This window comes from Mchenga conophoros, linkage group LG6, assembly GCF_057382185.1.
Source record: "Mchenga conophoros isolate Kocher_MC1m ecotype Shallow Benthic linkage group LG6, M_conophoros_male_GT1.1, whole genome shotgun sequence".
Taxonomy (NCBI): Eukaryota; Metazoa; Chordata; class Actinopteri; order Cichliformes; family Cichlidae; genus Mchenga; species Mchenga conophoros.
The window spans coordinates 5,849,909-5,865,292 of NC_140531.1; the positions used below are offsets into that span (position 1 = coordinate 5,849,909).

General features: G+C 41.4%; 1 pseudogene; it reads right to left on the minus strand.

The window, feature by feature from the left end:
- Positions 1–1,657: 1,657 nt before the first annotated feature.
- LOC146571955 (tRNA (guanine(26)-N(2))-dimethyltransferase-like) lies at positions 1,658–13,497 on the minus strand (annotated as a pseudogene).
- Between the last annotated feature and the right edge of the window lie 1,887 nt (positions 13,498–15,384).

Here is a 15,384-nt window from a genome sequence, read left to right on the forward strand (position 1 = left end):
TATATGTACTGGAAAAACCAATTAACACATCATCATGGACACAGTGTCATGGATCATTGACTTAAATATTTCATTTCATTTGTTAATTGCTATGTGAAAAAAATTACATGAAAATAATTCAGTGAAATTTTGAGAAAATTTCAAAGACTACTAAATGAAATGCAGTCTTCTGTCTCCCTCTAGTGGTGGTTAATCCACTAAGGCAATTTGGAAATCTAAAGCTAACATTTTAATGTCATGTCCAGTGTTGGTCAAGTTACTTGAAAAAAGTAATCAGTAACTAATTACTGATTACTTCCCCCAAAAAGTAATCCCGTTACTTTACTGATTACTTATTTTCAAAAGTAATTAATTACTTAGTTACTTAGTTACTTTTTAAAAACACGATTTACAACCTGAATAGGTGATAAAGCGATAGATCTTTCAGCCCAATTCTACTTTTTCTGCATAATCCATCATACAAAATGTAATCAAATGGAAAAGTCTCTTTTTAAAACTTTTATAGTTTTATTAATTTTAATCTTTTAACTTTATGCATCAAGCAAAAATGTAATTATATGCAACATTCTCTGACTGGAAGAAATTTGTTTAATATTTAAACCTATTTTCTGCACACTCCAGCACATAAAATATATATTTTTTTGTGTTTACACTCAGTCTTTCAAATAGATGCAAGTAAAGCACAGCAGAAAATAAATAAAGTCAAAGACTAGCGGTCCTTTTATGGAACGCCAGGACTGCCATAATGAATTAATTAAATACACCATTAAATAATTAATTAAATGTGTCAATAATTAATTAAAATTTGAATTAATTAATTAAATAAATAGGTATGACACATGTAATTAATTATTGACACATTTTATTAATTATTTATGTATTTCACATTTTAATTAATTGTTGCCACATTTAATTAATTATTTAATTATATATTTAATTAATTATTTATGTATTTCACATTTTAATTAATTATTGCCACATTTAATTAATTATTTAATGGTGTATTTAATTAATTCGTTATGGCAGTCCTGGCGTTCCATATATCCTTTTGCTCTATTTTCACCTGTAAAGCAGGAGTTGGGTAGGCGGAGGTTTACCTTGGTGCAGGTGTGCCGCAGCGGTCAGTGGAAGGATACGGCAGTTTCTCTGTGAATTTCCCATTACGTGGTAGCGCACTCGGAGCATGCTTGGAAGTTTAGGGGTTTTTTTCGCTGTAAAAAGATGTTTTCTTCCCACGCACAATGCTAATGGATGCTAATGTTTTTGTCACTTTTTATGGAATCAAACTTAAAGTAAGGTCAGTACTATTTATTTAATTAATTAATTCCAATTTTAATTAATTATTGCCACATTTAATTAATTATTTAATGGTGTATTTAATTAATTCATTATGGCAGTCCTGGCGTTCCATACTCTGAACAGCAAACCTCACATTTAATAGTAAAGCATTTAGCCTAACGTATCCATCCATGGCTCCTTGAACTCAACCTTTTGATTGAGTTCAACCTAAGATTTTTACATCCAAAAAGAATGTTATTTTACAGAAACACCATAAACTGAGGACTTTATTTCAAGCCGCCAGTTCGCTGATGAGCACACCTCGACTGAACCATCACACACAGAACCTCATTAGAAGAAGCAGCAGAGTGTTTAGTGTTCACTGTTTTCCGTTGCTTGTTCTCCTGCCCATTCTCTGCAAGTGGAAAGCCCCGCAGCCGACACAGTTGTACACCAGCGCCTGCTTACTGCAACAAAGAGAGACGGGACTCAACTGCAGTGTCATATTGTGTTTCAATACTGAGCACATCAGTCATAATATCATCTTTTAGTGTCACGTACCCAGATTTCTATTATTCTATTAGCACTTTACTTTTACCCTCACAAATCCACCTGCTGCTGTTACTTTGTGCATTTGTTCCTGCAATGACCCAGTTTCAGGATCATTCATCTTTCATCACACAGGATAGATCAGCCTTTGTTAGCAGACAGTGCGTGCGTGTGTGTGAGCGAGCACCTGGCTGAGTTTTTGACTGTAGCCTGTCCTGTGAAGACGCGGATGAAGACTCGAATGTAAAAGTCGACGCTGACGGACAGCAGGGGCTGGATGTATCGCTGGTACACTCCTGCCCTCTGGTCCAAACTGTGCAGGATGATACGCAGAGCCTGGAGTTCAAAGATGGAGAGAGGCACGTATTCAGCACTTTTTTTCTCTTGCTGTGAAAATCTGGAAAACATCTCGGATCTGTTTACAGGGATGTGAGGAAATTATGTTGGATAAGAAGTTTTATTCGGCTGCAGAGGGGTTTCTTTTTCATCAAATCAAATAGAATTTATGAGGTTTTTTTAATGATCCTTGCATTTATGTTCCATTACTGCCACTCACAGCTAGAGAAGGTGTGAATTCCACTACTGTGTGGAAAACTACTTGTGCTATATGCAGCATGAAATCAGATCATGATAGCACATGAGAAGGTGGGAAAAAGAAGAAAAGACCTTTATGAGAACACCACACATGTTCTGGCTGTGGTGCAAACACATTCACCAGTTGCTCTTTTCTTGTATTTCTGCCAAAGAAAATATTCAACACGAACGGCGTTGTCTACACGATGACTCTTTGGATGGTTGCCCAAGTATACTGTGTAATTTATTGTTATCCATCTGGATCCCACTGAGACAGCTGCATGTTTGACTTAGATGACTCGATAAGCCCTTCACCCTTATTTTAAAAAGCCACCTACAGTCTTCCTGTCTCATGTTTCCCTACAGGCAGGTAACAGTCGTGACTTTCACTCATCAAATAAGTGTAAAATTTATCCTTCTGCTTTTCAAACATGTAGAATTGTGTGGTATATAGAGATATTTTATGTCTTTTACTTTTTTCTGTATTTTTTGCATATATTTTGTTATTTTACTAATATTTAATTTCAATCCAATTCATTTTTATTTATATAGTGCCAAATCACAACAACAGTGTCCTTATATTATAAAGGTAAAGACCCTGCAATAATACAGAGAAAACTCACAAATCTGACAAAACATGAGAAAGCACTTAGTGATGGTGGGAAAGAAAAACTCCCTTTTAACAGGAAGAAACCTCCAGCAGAACCAGGCTCAGGGAGGGGCGGGGCCATCTGCTGTGACCCGTTGGGATGAGGGGAGGGAGACGAGACAAAGGCATACTGTGAACGTGATCCAAAGATTAATCAATTACTAATAATTAAACACATAATGAGTTTAGAAGAAACACCCAGTGGATCAGGGGAAGCACCGAGCAGCCAAGGCCTATTGCTGCATATATAAGGGAGGATTCGGGGTCACCTGATCCAACCCTAACTTTATCCCTTATCAAAAAGGAAAGTTTTAAGCCTAATCTTAAAGGTAGAGAGTGTTTGTCTCCCAAATCTCAACAGGAAAGGGAGCCACAAGTAAGCCTGCAGTCTGAGAGTGAAGTTATCTACTGGGGTGATACAGTACTCTGAGGTTTTTAAGATAAGATGGGGGATGATTATTAAAGATCTTTTATGTCCTGGATTTAACAGGGAGCCAGTGAAGAGAAGCCAAAATAGGAGAAATATGCTCTTCCTTTCTAGTCCCTGTCAGTACTCTCGCTGCATCATTTTGGATCAACTGAAGGCTTTTCAGGGAGTTTTCTAATTACATGTAATAAAACAGTCAATTCTGAGTCTCTCATCCCGAAACTGACTCCAACATCTTGGACTGCAGCTGGTGACGGCTGTCCCGGTGATCCGTTACTAGCCGGAGGTCCAACTTATACTGTACCTGAAGCAAGTGCAGGCTTGATGCCTTCAGGTTGAACAGAAAGTAGAGTCACCATCTGCGGTCCAAAATGGAGGAGCTGGAGATGATCCACAAGAAGAGGAACTTCTGGAGAGGTAGCCAATCATTGCTCTGCTATTTCTTTTCCCAAAGTGTGCACACTGAAGGATTATAACCTCAGACAATCGCAACAAGAATAAAATATCATTTGTTTTTGACGTCACGAAAACTCACTTGGCTAAATTGAACGTACGATTACTTACAGCGTCACCGTCTCACTCAGATACATTCTGCATGCTTACACACTAATGCAAACATGACTGTGCATGTACTGCAATGTGTCATTTTCACATTTCTGAGAGTGAGCCAGAGTGTGGAGAGTGTGTTTGTTTGTGTGTATACTCTGTATACTCACCATTTCATGACAATATTTGGCTTTGATGGAGACTGAACCGTATTTGCTGTAGCAAGTTTCTCCACTGTTTCCTGCCATCACCGCCATGTCTGTACAGGTTATACATAAAAGACCTGAGAGGGGGGGGAGAGAAGACGAGAAATCTAAAAGACTGAAATTTATAAACCTGCAGTGGCAGCTTAACCGTGTAGATTAGACATCATACATATACACAAAAAGAGACACACACACACACACACTATTCTCTGCTTTGTGACAAACAAAGTGATTTTGACACTTAAAGTGGATCAAACCAAACAAGAATTATTTCACTAACAATCTCTCGCCCACTTCTGATCAGCTGCCAAACTGATTTTATGGTGAATTTTGAAAAGTAATCTGAATTCACTTCAGATGAAACGCAGTGTTGAAAACAGCTCCGTGTGGTGTCAGCTTCTACCTCCATTATTGGGCTACATACAACAGGCCATTAAGCTGGCAAGGAGCACTTGACCGAGCTCCTTAGAGTACGATCTTTACTTTAGAATATAAAGCACCTAGAGGTGGCTGTTGTTGTGATTTGTTGCTATAAAAATCACATTTAATTGAAACTTTCAGCCAGTTAACATTTAGTCTATCACACACATGCACCATGCTGTTGGCTTTTTAAAAGACTGCATACATGCATGTGTCAGCAGCCTCTGCACTAGTTGAATACTTGCAGTTACAACAGTGATCTGAAACTTTCCACATCCCTGACAGTGATGAAACCTAGAGGAGCTGCTACGGTGAACTACCCACCTCCTTCACTGACAGACTGAACGGCAGCATCCAGGAAAGAGGCCGGGCTACCGTAGGGATCCAGATCAATGACGTCATAGCGATCCTTCTTCGCTCGCATGTCATACACAGGGGTGGCTGTAGCTCAGGTGGCAGAGCAGGTCAGCCACTAATCAGAAGGTCGGTGGTTCGATCCCAGGCTGCATCCTGACTGCATGCCAAATATCCTTGGGCAAGATACTAACCCCATGTTTGCCTACTGGTGGTGGTCAGAGGGCCCGGTGGCGCCTGTGTCCGGCAGCCTCGCCTCTGTCAGTGCTCCCCAGGGCAGCTGTGGCTACAATGTAGCTTGCTATCGCCAGTGTGTGAATGGGTGAATGTCTGAATGTAGTGTAAAGCGCTTTGGGGTCCTATGGACTAGAAAAGCACTATACAAATGCAGGCCATTTGCCATTTACCATACATCAGCATGCTGTGTTTAAAACCCGGGAGAGAAATTTTTATTTATTTATTTTAAATGGTCAAAGGTCAAAAGTGAAGAACAATGAAACAAGAAGTATGGGGGGAAAGAAGATGGTACTGAACAGTGGAGCTGATAAAAATGGGAAGTAAAGCAGAGGAAACATGCTGACTAGTCATACCTGGCATCTCTGCAGCTGGCGTGGAGCAGGTGGCTCACTCCGTTGTACTGGGCATTCCTGGCGATCAGAGCCGCCGCCTTAGCAGGGAAGATGTGAGTGAAGTTGGCCCCCCCACCTTCTTCAAATCCAACAAAAGTGGTATCAAACGTTTGTGCTGGTTTGTGCTGCAAAAATTTTCGTTTGTGCTGCCTCTGTTTTAAAGATATTAATGAAAATGTAAAGGTCAAAAGGTCAACCAGCCCCCCCACATTACCCAAATCAAACAAAATTGATGTTAAACGTTTGTGCTACGTTTGTGCTGGTTTGTGCTGCACAAATTTTTGTTTGTGCCGCTATTATTTTAAAGATATTAACAAAAATTTCTAGAGGTCAACCAGCCCCCCCATATTAATGAAATCAAACAAAATTGATGTCAAACGTTTGTGCTGGTTTGTGCTGCAAAAATGTTTGTTTGTGCTGCTAACATTTTAAATTTTTAATAAAATAACGTCTTGATGCGTGCTTAATCATCCAGGTAAGTCAATCCCAAAAGGTTGATTCTGTTCATCTGGACATTTTCAGTTGGAGAAACGTTTCGTCACTCATCCAAGTGACTTCTTCAGTCTCAGCTGACTGCAGGTTTCCCCAACCTTATAAACAGTACATTTGCATAGTGAAGGAAACTAGCGCCACTGAATGAACAATGTGCTGGGGGGTTAGTTCCATGATTGTTAGTATGCAAATTCTTATGACCATTGATCAATGACAACTAATCAAAGCCTACTGATCAATGGCCATGAGTATCATTCACAGAAAGTGGGGAATGGCTACAATCACAGCATTTTAGGATGGCGAAAGATGTACCCTTGGGCCCCCCTTCTCGATTCAGAGATGGTCAGCATCCTGACGGCCCAATGGACGAAGCTGTCTCTCAGTCTGCTGGTTCTGGCCCGGAGGCTCTTCAGTATCCTTCCTGATGGCAGCAAACTGAAGACGCTGTTGAAGAGATGAGTGGAGTCACCTGTAATGGAGAGGACCTTCCAGATGAGGCAGGTGCAGTAGATCTCCTGGGGAGATCTACTGATTGTCATTTTTTCCTGCAGAACCCAGTGCAGGAGTCATACCATACAGTGATGCAGCTGGTGAGGATACTCTTAACTGTGCCTCTGTAAAAGGTGCTCATAATGGGGGTTGAATCTCTTGTGCTTCTCAGTTTGCAGAGGAAGTAGAGTCGCTGTTGGTCTTCTCCACATTCAGGGACAGGTTGTTGTTGCTGTACCACTCTACCAGATGGTTAACTTCACCCCTGTAGTAGATCTCATCGTGGGTCAGCAGAGTGAAGAGAAGGGGGCTCAACACACATATCCTTGGGGAGCCCTCGTATTCAGTGTTCTTGGGCTGGAGGTGTTGCTGTCGACCCATACTGTCTGCTGTCTTCCTGTCAAGAAATCTAGCAGCCCGTTATACAGCAAGGTGCTGATCCCCAGCAGATCCAGTTTGTGAATGAGTTGCTGGGGAATGATGGTGTTGAATGCTGAACTGAAGTCTATGAACAGCACTCTGACATATGAGTCTCTAGTGTTCAGATGTGTGAGGGCTGAGTGAGGGGCAGTTGAAATTCCATCATCGGTTGAGCGTTTTGACCGGTATGCGAACTGAAATGGATCCAGGTTGGGGGAAAGCAATAATTTGATTTGATGCATGACTAACCGTTCAAAGCACTTAACTTAATAATGATGGAGGTGAGTTTGACAGGACGGTAGTCCTTAAAGCAGGAGATAGATGACTTCTTGGGTACACTAATGATGGTTGAGGCTTTGAGGCATGTGGGAACGACGGCCTGACCCTAGTGATGTGTTAAAGATGTCTGTGAAGACATTTGTGAGTTCCACAGCATAGTCCGTCAGTGCTCGTCCAAGGATGTTATCAGCACCTGGAGCTTTGCGTGTACTGATTTTGGCAAGGGATCTCCACACACTGTCTGGGGATTGTGTCACCACGGTCTGTAGAGTGGGCTTGTAGTCTGTAATGGTTTGTATTCCTTGCCACTGCCTCCAAGTATCTCTGCTGTCGCTGAAGCTTTGCTGTAGCTGATGCCACGTGACAGGTTTGCCCTTGCTGTTCTTAGACTCTCCTAATTCCTGGCTCTGAAGGCTTGCATTTCTGATTGGCCCAGACAGTGATAGTCCTGGTCTCTGTGACATCATCGATGCATTTTGGGATGTAGGCAGTGACAGTTTCTGTATATTCCTGAAAGTCTGTGGTGTTGTCGTGTGTGGCAGCCTGTGGTGGAAAAGCAGTGCCTCTGAGGACCCTTCTGGCCACACCTGTACCTGCTTACGAACTGGTTTGGTGACTTTGACCAGGGGCCTGTGGGAACCCATGGCACACCTAGATTTCTGCCTGTACTGACCCTTATGCAAAATAGGTGGAATTAAGACACAGTTCCAAAAGCAAACACAACTGATCAGTGCTGAGAGTGGTCCTGTTGCTGAGGTTGGGATGATCCTGTAATCTCTTATGAACGACCTCCAACGCCTCTATGACTGGGATGCAAGTGAAGACAGATGTAACATCTCTCTCTCTCACTGTACATGTACTGTTTATAAAATTAGGGAAACATAACCTGCACAAACAAAATAATTTGCAGGACAAATGTTTGACATCAATTTTGTTCGATTTGAAGAAGGTAGGGGGGCCAACTTCACTCACGTGTGTTTATAAGGTTGGGGAAACCTGCAGTCAGCTGAGACTGAAGAAGTCACTTGGATGAGTGACGAAACATTTCTCCAACTGAAAATGTCCAGATGAACAGAATCAACCTTTTGGGATTGACTTACCTGGATGATTAAGCACGCATCAAGACGTTATTTTATTAAAAATTTTAAAATGTTAGCAGCACAAACAAACATTTTTGCAGCACAAACCAGCACAAACGTTTGACATCAATTTTGTTTGATTCCATTAATATGGGGGGGCTGGTTGACCTCTAGAAATTTTTGTTAATATCTTTAAAATAATAGCGGCACAAACAAACATTTGTGCAGCACAAACCAGCACAAACGTAGCACAACTGATTGACACCAATTTTGTTTGATTCCATTTATATGGGGGGGCTGGTTGACCTTTGATGACCTCTAGAAATTTTTATTAATATCTTTAAAATGATAGCAGCACAAACGAAAGTTTTTGCAGCACAAACGTAGCACAAACGTTTGACATCAATTTTGTTTGATTTGGGTAATGTGGGGGGGCTGGTTGACCTTTTGACCTTTACATTTTCATTAATATCTTTAAAACAGAAGCAGCACAAATGAAAATTTTAGCAGCACAAACCAGCACAAACGTAGCACAGTTGATTGACACCCATTTTGTTTGATTTAATTAATGTGGGGGGGCTGGTTGACCTCTGATGACCTCTAGAAATTTTTATTAATATCTTTAAAATGATAGTAGCACAAACGTTTGATACCACTTTTGTTGGATTTGAAGAAGGTGGGGGGGCCAACTTCACTCACATGCAGGGAAGTCGTTGGCAGTGACGCTCTGCAGGCCTGGGACCTCCAGAGCAAAACGCACCGAGCGCAAACCAGATGCTGCTAGGCCCTCCAGGACACGCAGACCACGTGACACAAAAGGTTTGGGGAAACACACTTAACGTTCCACAAAGACACACACATGCACTCTTTGGCCTCTTGGCAGCAACAGAAACAAGCCCTGAAAACGAAAATTACACATTGCTGGCCAAAAATTACGAGCTCTTTAATCAAAGAGTTGCTTTACGTTTTTGAATATACACCACATCTTCCAGATATATGGTGTAGTAGTCTCTGATATAATTCAGGTGTTCCTATCACTTCCATGGCCACAGGTGTATAAAAACAAGCAAATTTGTGGGAACAGTTTGGGGATGGCCCCTTCCTTTTCCAGCATGACTGCACATCAGTGCACAAAGCAAAGTCCATAAAGACACGGATGAGCGAGTTTGGTTTGGAATAACTTGACTGGCTTTCACAGAACCCTGACCTCAACTCGACAGAACACCTTCGGGATGAATTAGAGTGGAGACTGTTAGCCAGGGCTTCTCATCCAATATCTGTGTCTCACCTCACAATACACTTCTACAAGAATGCTCAAAAATTCCCATAAACACTCCTAAACCTTGAGTAAGATTTTCCCACAAGAGAGCAAGTTTACAGTTACAACTACATTTACTCTCATTTCGCTTCATTTTGGTCTCCAATAACTCGATAATAACAATAAAAAAAGAATCCAACTCTTTAACAACAACATTCTTCACTGAGCTCATGATTGATCATCGACTCTGCAAAAGAATGCAAAGACTGACTGGAAGACACAGAAACAGTGCTGAGGAGGATTTTATGTTTACTTGTGTGGAACAACTCTTTATTTTTCTCAGGTCAATTCACAACTGCTGGAACAGAAAATGTGAAAACGTTGCTCCCTCTGTGTACATATTCCCTCAAAAAAACATTTTCATTTTGAAGCTGGTCGCTGCTCTCATGTTTTTCCTTCCTTATTGAGAATTAATCAACTCAAAGTGAAACTGAAACTAATTAAAAAATGTGAGAGCTGTATTCAGGGAAAGCTGGGATCACCAGCAACTGTTCTAATTAACAAAACAAAGACAAAAACCTTCAGTCTAATGACACTAATGAGATTATATCAACTTCATGACATGTTTTGAAGTTTCTTGAAAATGATCCAATTGCCTCTCGACTACTTGTGGCCCCCAAAGTGTGAAATTGGCCTCTATCGAAGGATTTTCCACTGGAACCAGTGCATATGATTTTAGCATGGGAGCTCCCTCTGGGCAGTAATAATACCTGGCTTTTAGATACAGAACCATTCACATAGAAATACAAGTACACCACTTGTTCTGCCTTGTTCATGTTCATTATCATCCTAAAGTCTTCAGATGGTATTTAATTTAACTTCCACACGTGAATAAATCAGGCTCTGGATCGTACGCATGAACAAAACCTTCTAAACTAGAAGCTGGATACATGTACCATTAAAATCCTGCATTTGTATTCATACATAGCAATAAAAGCCTGTTGGTGTGCCACTGCACTAAAAAATACATAAATAAATCACTCTTACATACCTCACATCTCTCCCCCGCAGCTGCCATTACAGCTGGCTCCTCTGATCCGTTTTTCTCCTCCGTCTGTGCCTCGGCCTCGTTTGTCTCCTCTGACAGAGAGACCACCACCCTCTCCTGTTCGCCTGGCAACACCACCTTCACCCCTCGCTGAGCCAGCAGCTCTCTCGCAAACTCTGTGATCACAGCACATCTGGAAAGAAGAAAGGGAATGTTTACTTATAAACGCACACGTGAGAGAAAAATGAGAACGGGGTCCAGACAGAGCAGTAACTCTCAGGACTTTCTCTCTCCTTCAGACACATCTCCTGTGACACGGGAGATGTGTCCACACAGATGAAAGACCAATAAGAAAATTAGAGAGAGAAAAAAAATCACAAATCCTGCTCTGTAGTTTCTTGTAGTTGTGGCTCGATCTTTCCAAAGATGCTCAAACAAGGTTGTCAAACAGCAACTGAGTGATGAGTTTTCTATGTAAAGAGAGCAGCCATGTCCTGCTGAAGGTTTTAGGTTTTCGGTCTTGAGTGTTGCTCTGAAGTGTTCGTCTCTCAAAACTACCTTGCAAAAAGACAAATTTAATGAATCTAGATGGTTTCTTGAGAACAAAGAGCAGGTCTCGATTGTGCCACTTTGTGGCCAGTAGTAAAAAATATACGTTATGGTATGTTTTTTTGTTTTGTTTTTTGTTTTAATGGCAAGTTCTTAAAAATTCATCCTGTAAAAAAGAAAGGTCAACAAAGCTCAGGAAGTTTGCTGATTGTTTAACATTGCAAATACTTTTGAGGCCACTGTAGAAGCGATTTTTAACAATCTTCTCCCTGACCAGGGAAAGTCACCAGCATTTCAGGGGTTTTTGTGACTTTTTTTTTGCCTGTCCCGTTTGGCTCTTTTGCCATCAGAATTGTTGTCTAAAGGCAAAGAAAGATGCCCAACGGATTTACTTTACCAAACTGACCATCCCAGCCTTGCCGTAATGGTCCATTTGATTCACCTTTTATTCTTTATTTTATTTTCACTTGCTGAATACGGGACAGACTTGACTGGGGGAAAGAGGGGGAGAAAGAAAGAGGGAAAGAGAAACAGCTGAGAAGAGGGACGGGGGAGAAGGGCAAAAAACAAAAACCAACAGAATAAGCAGAGAAGAAAAAAAAAATTCATATATCGACCACCTGGATCACCTGTTGAGAAAGAAAAAAGAAAACAAGCAGAAGAGAACAAGAGTAATAGAACAAACAACATCACAATGATATATGGGAATATGACAGTAAATACTAAATGTTAAACATTATTGTGCAGCACATAAGATCAACAGAACACAGTGTGCTTTGAGGTAGGAGCCAAAAAGGGTGTAGTTTGTGGGTGTGATCACCCGTGTGTACACCTGTGAGCATGGACGCGCTTGTTTTTTTAAAAGGTTCCTTCATGTAATGATCTGCTAGAGGGTGTGGGGGGGCCACAGCCCCGTCCTCCAGGGAATGAGCAGTGACTTTGTGACTTTTTTCTATTAATTAACACACTTTTGTTAATGAAATGACAGGAAAAGCAGATTATTACTGTACATAAAGGATGGATGAAGCCACAGGGACGTCACCGTCTGATGAAAGTGAAATCCTGCCCCGAGGCAGGCCACTTCAGCACCGGGACTCTTCTACTACCATGTTAAATGATGCAGTCAGTGTTCACGTTTTCCCAAACAGAATTGCATATTATGAACAGTTTTCCACTTTGGCTCAGCCCATTTTAAATGGGCTTTTGCCCCTAAAACGACAGTGTTTCTGGAGCATGTTCATCCCATGATTTAACCGCCAGCAGCTAGCCCGCTGACACTGATTTCTGGAAGTCTTCCTGACCCCACGCAATGGTTTCCATAAAAGAAACATGCCTGTTTCTAATGCAGTGCTGCCTGAGGGCATCCAGTAATGATTTATGGCCTTGTCCAGTCCGCACAGAGATTTCTGTAATTTTACAGATTTTTTGGATTTTGATTTTTCTCAGATTGGTGAACCTGTGGCCAACTTTATTTCTGACAAACTGTCTCTCTAAGATACTTTTTTGATTCTCCTTCATGTTACTGACCTGTTGCCAAATAACCTAATTAGTTGAAAAATGTTTGTCCCAGTGACCCTTTATAGTATCACTTACTTTTTCAGCCTTTTATTCCCCACAGCCCAACATTTAAGACGTGCAATTGCCATTAAATTCAAAATGAGCAAATAATTTAATAAAATGTCTCAGTTTATGCACTACAATGTGTTTTTATTTACATTTTACACAGGGTCCCAACTTTTTGCACTTGAGATTGCATACTGGTTTGTGTTTGTGTTGCTCTGGATAATTAATTAAACACGAGTTACTATAACAGAAACACAGGAAGAAGTGAGACTTCAGGACAGTCAATGCATGGATCATCTGAGCCATGAAAATAAAGAAACTGCATATGTTCACAGTGCATATGTTTGGGGAATACATACTATTTTATTAGTATAATGGGCATGCTAGACACAATTACCACCTGCTGTAATTTGTTTTACAGAAGTAATATCCTTGTGCTAAGCAAAACGCTCTATTTACACCACACACGCTACCGCACAGGTTACAGGAGTGGGTACAGAGCCATCTGCTGAAGATTCAGCAGATGCAGCTGGAGGGTTAGAGGTAGGAACTTCAGTTTCCATGACTCTCACTCCCCTGCTAGCAGCAGCTGCACTCCACCGAAATCCCTGTCCGGCTGAATGTGTGCGAGAGGGATGCAGGTGATGGGAGATGATGAAGGGGAACAGCCGGGCTGTCCGCACCAGCATAATGCAACAATGGCTGCAAGGAAACACACATTTAAAATGTCTTAATTTAACACTTTCTATATGCTCATGTAAAGCAGAGGAGCACAAGCCAAAGAATTTCATTATGGGCTACACTGTTTATCTGTACATGACAATAAAACTTGAAACCATTTTCAGTGTGTATGCAAGTCCACCCAAGCCACGTTCCTGAGAACAAAGGAACATTACAAACACTATCAGATTTCAGCACTCGCATATCATCCGTATCAGAAGGTCTGGTTATTAGCTAAAAATGTCCCATTAAATTCTGAGACAAAGAAACTTTCTTTCAACTACATTAGTGCGTTTCGAATTAAATCCACAATCAACTCTGCTCACCTAAATTGCCTTGAAATGTGAAACGTTGAATTATGAGGATTGATAATGTTTCCCATGCCTCCCAGTTGAAACCGATCCAGTTTAATCCATCAAGTCCCATCTTCTAGGCTACTTCCACCTGCCCATGTCACTGACTACCAGCCGGCCTACTCCATAATACGAATTATGCATGCCAGCTATTGCGGGACGATCTTCCAGTATTAGTAGACTGAGAAGGTTATGGCCTGGATGAATGCTCCTGCTCCGGTTCAACATTGTGGACAAGGTAATGATCACAGAATTCCACTGGAGGAATCCTAAAAAGGTTAGTGCAGGGGTGTCAAACTCAAATACGCAGTGGGCCAAAATTCAAAACTGGAACAAAGTCGCGGGCTACCTGATAGGTTTGTAGCTTGAACCCATGCGCTGGAACGTTGAAGACAATATAATTATACTGCAAAGCAAGACACAAGTAGGCAAAGACTTCATGTTTCTCGTGCACGGGAGAAATGACCGGACAAAGCGCCGTTCCTTCGCTTGACCCCAGTCGCTCTCGTCCGTTCTCCCGTACCACTGTTCTTTTATTGAGGTTACATGAATATGCATCGGTTCATTAACACATGACGTCTACATACACACAAAGAGTACCTTGCCTGTGTATGTGGGTGCATGTGTGTGTGTGTGTGTGTGTGTGTGTAGACGTCATGTGTGTGTGTGTGTGTGTGTGTGTGTGTGTGTGTGTGTGGGGTCAAGGTGTGACCCTGTGGAGACTCCCCAAACGCTGGTGCCAGGAGCGGGTCCATCTGAACAAAAGGCTCTTATACTTAAACAGATATACGTGTGTTTGCTATACCATATATCAGCAAGAGAAGATACGACTTCTCCTAGGAGGTGTGTGATCTATGCCAGAACACTCTGTAGAGGGAGTGAATGCACTCCCCCTTCATGCTACTCAGAGCCGTTACAGACCTCCTAGGATGAGACATTCTTTCAATCTACAAATGATTATACACCTCTAAGCATATGTGAGTAAATATTTCTAAGCATAAATGACAATCAACAATACAAATCTAACACTAACATTAATATTTATTGAAAAAAAAATCTTCCTCCAGATATAAGAATGAATCTTTTCTTATGGACTCAAATAAGTTTTGCTGGAAAACTGAATATGGAACAAGCAAAGCTTAATACTAAACAATATATATATTAGCTGTATAATACCAGTCGTCCAGCTCTAATAGGAATTTGGTATGGCTTCGCGGGCCAAATGTAATTAGGCTGCGGGCCAAATTGGGCCCGCGGGCCAGAGTTTGACACCTATGGGTTAGTGGGTCGTAGGAAACACTTATTAAGGGAGGGCTAGGGCCATGGTCCATGAGTCCTCTCTGGGATGGCTTACCACTTTTTCTCTTTCTCTCTCTTCCTTAAGCACTCTATCTTTACTCTGTGTGTTTGTGTGTGGGGTTTTTGTTTTGTTTTTTAGCGCATGGCCAGGACTCATGCCAGATTCCTGCCCTTGGTCTACGAGCAGTTGTCAGTAATCTTCAG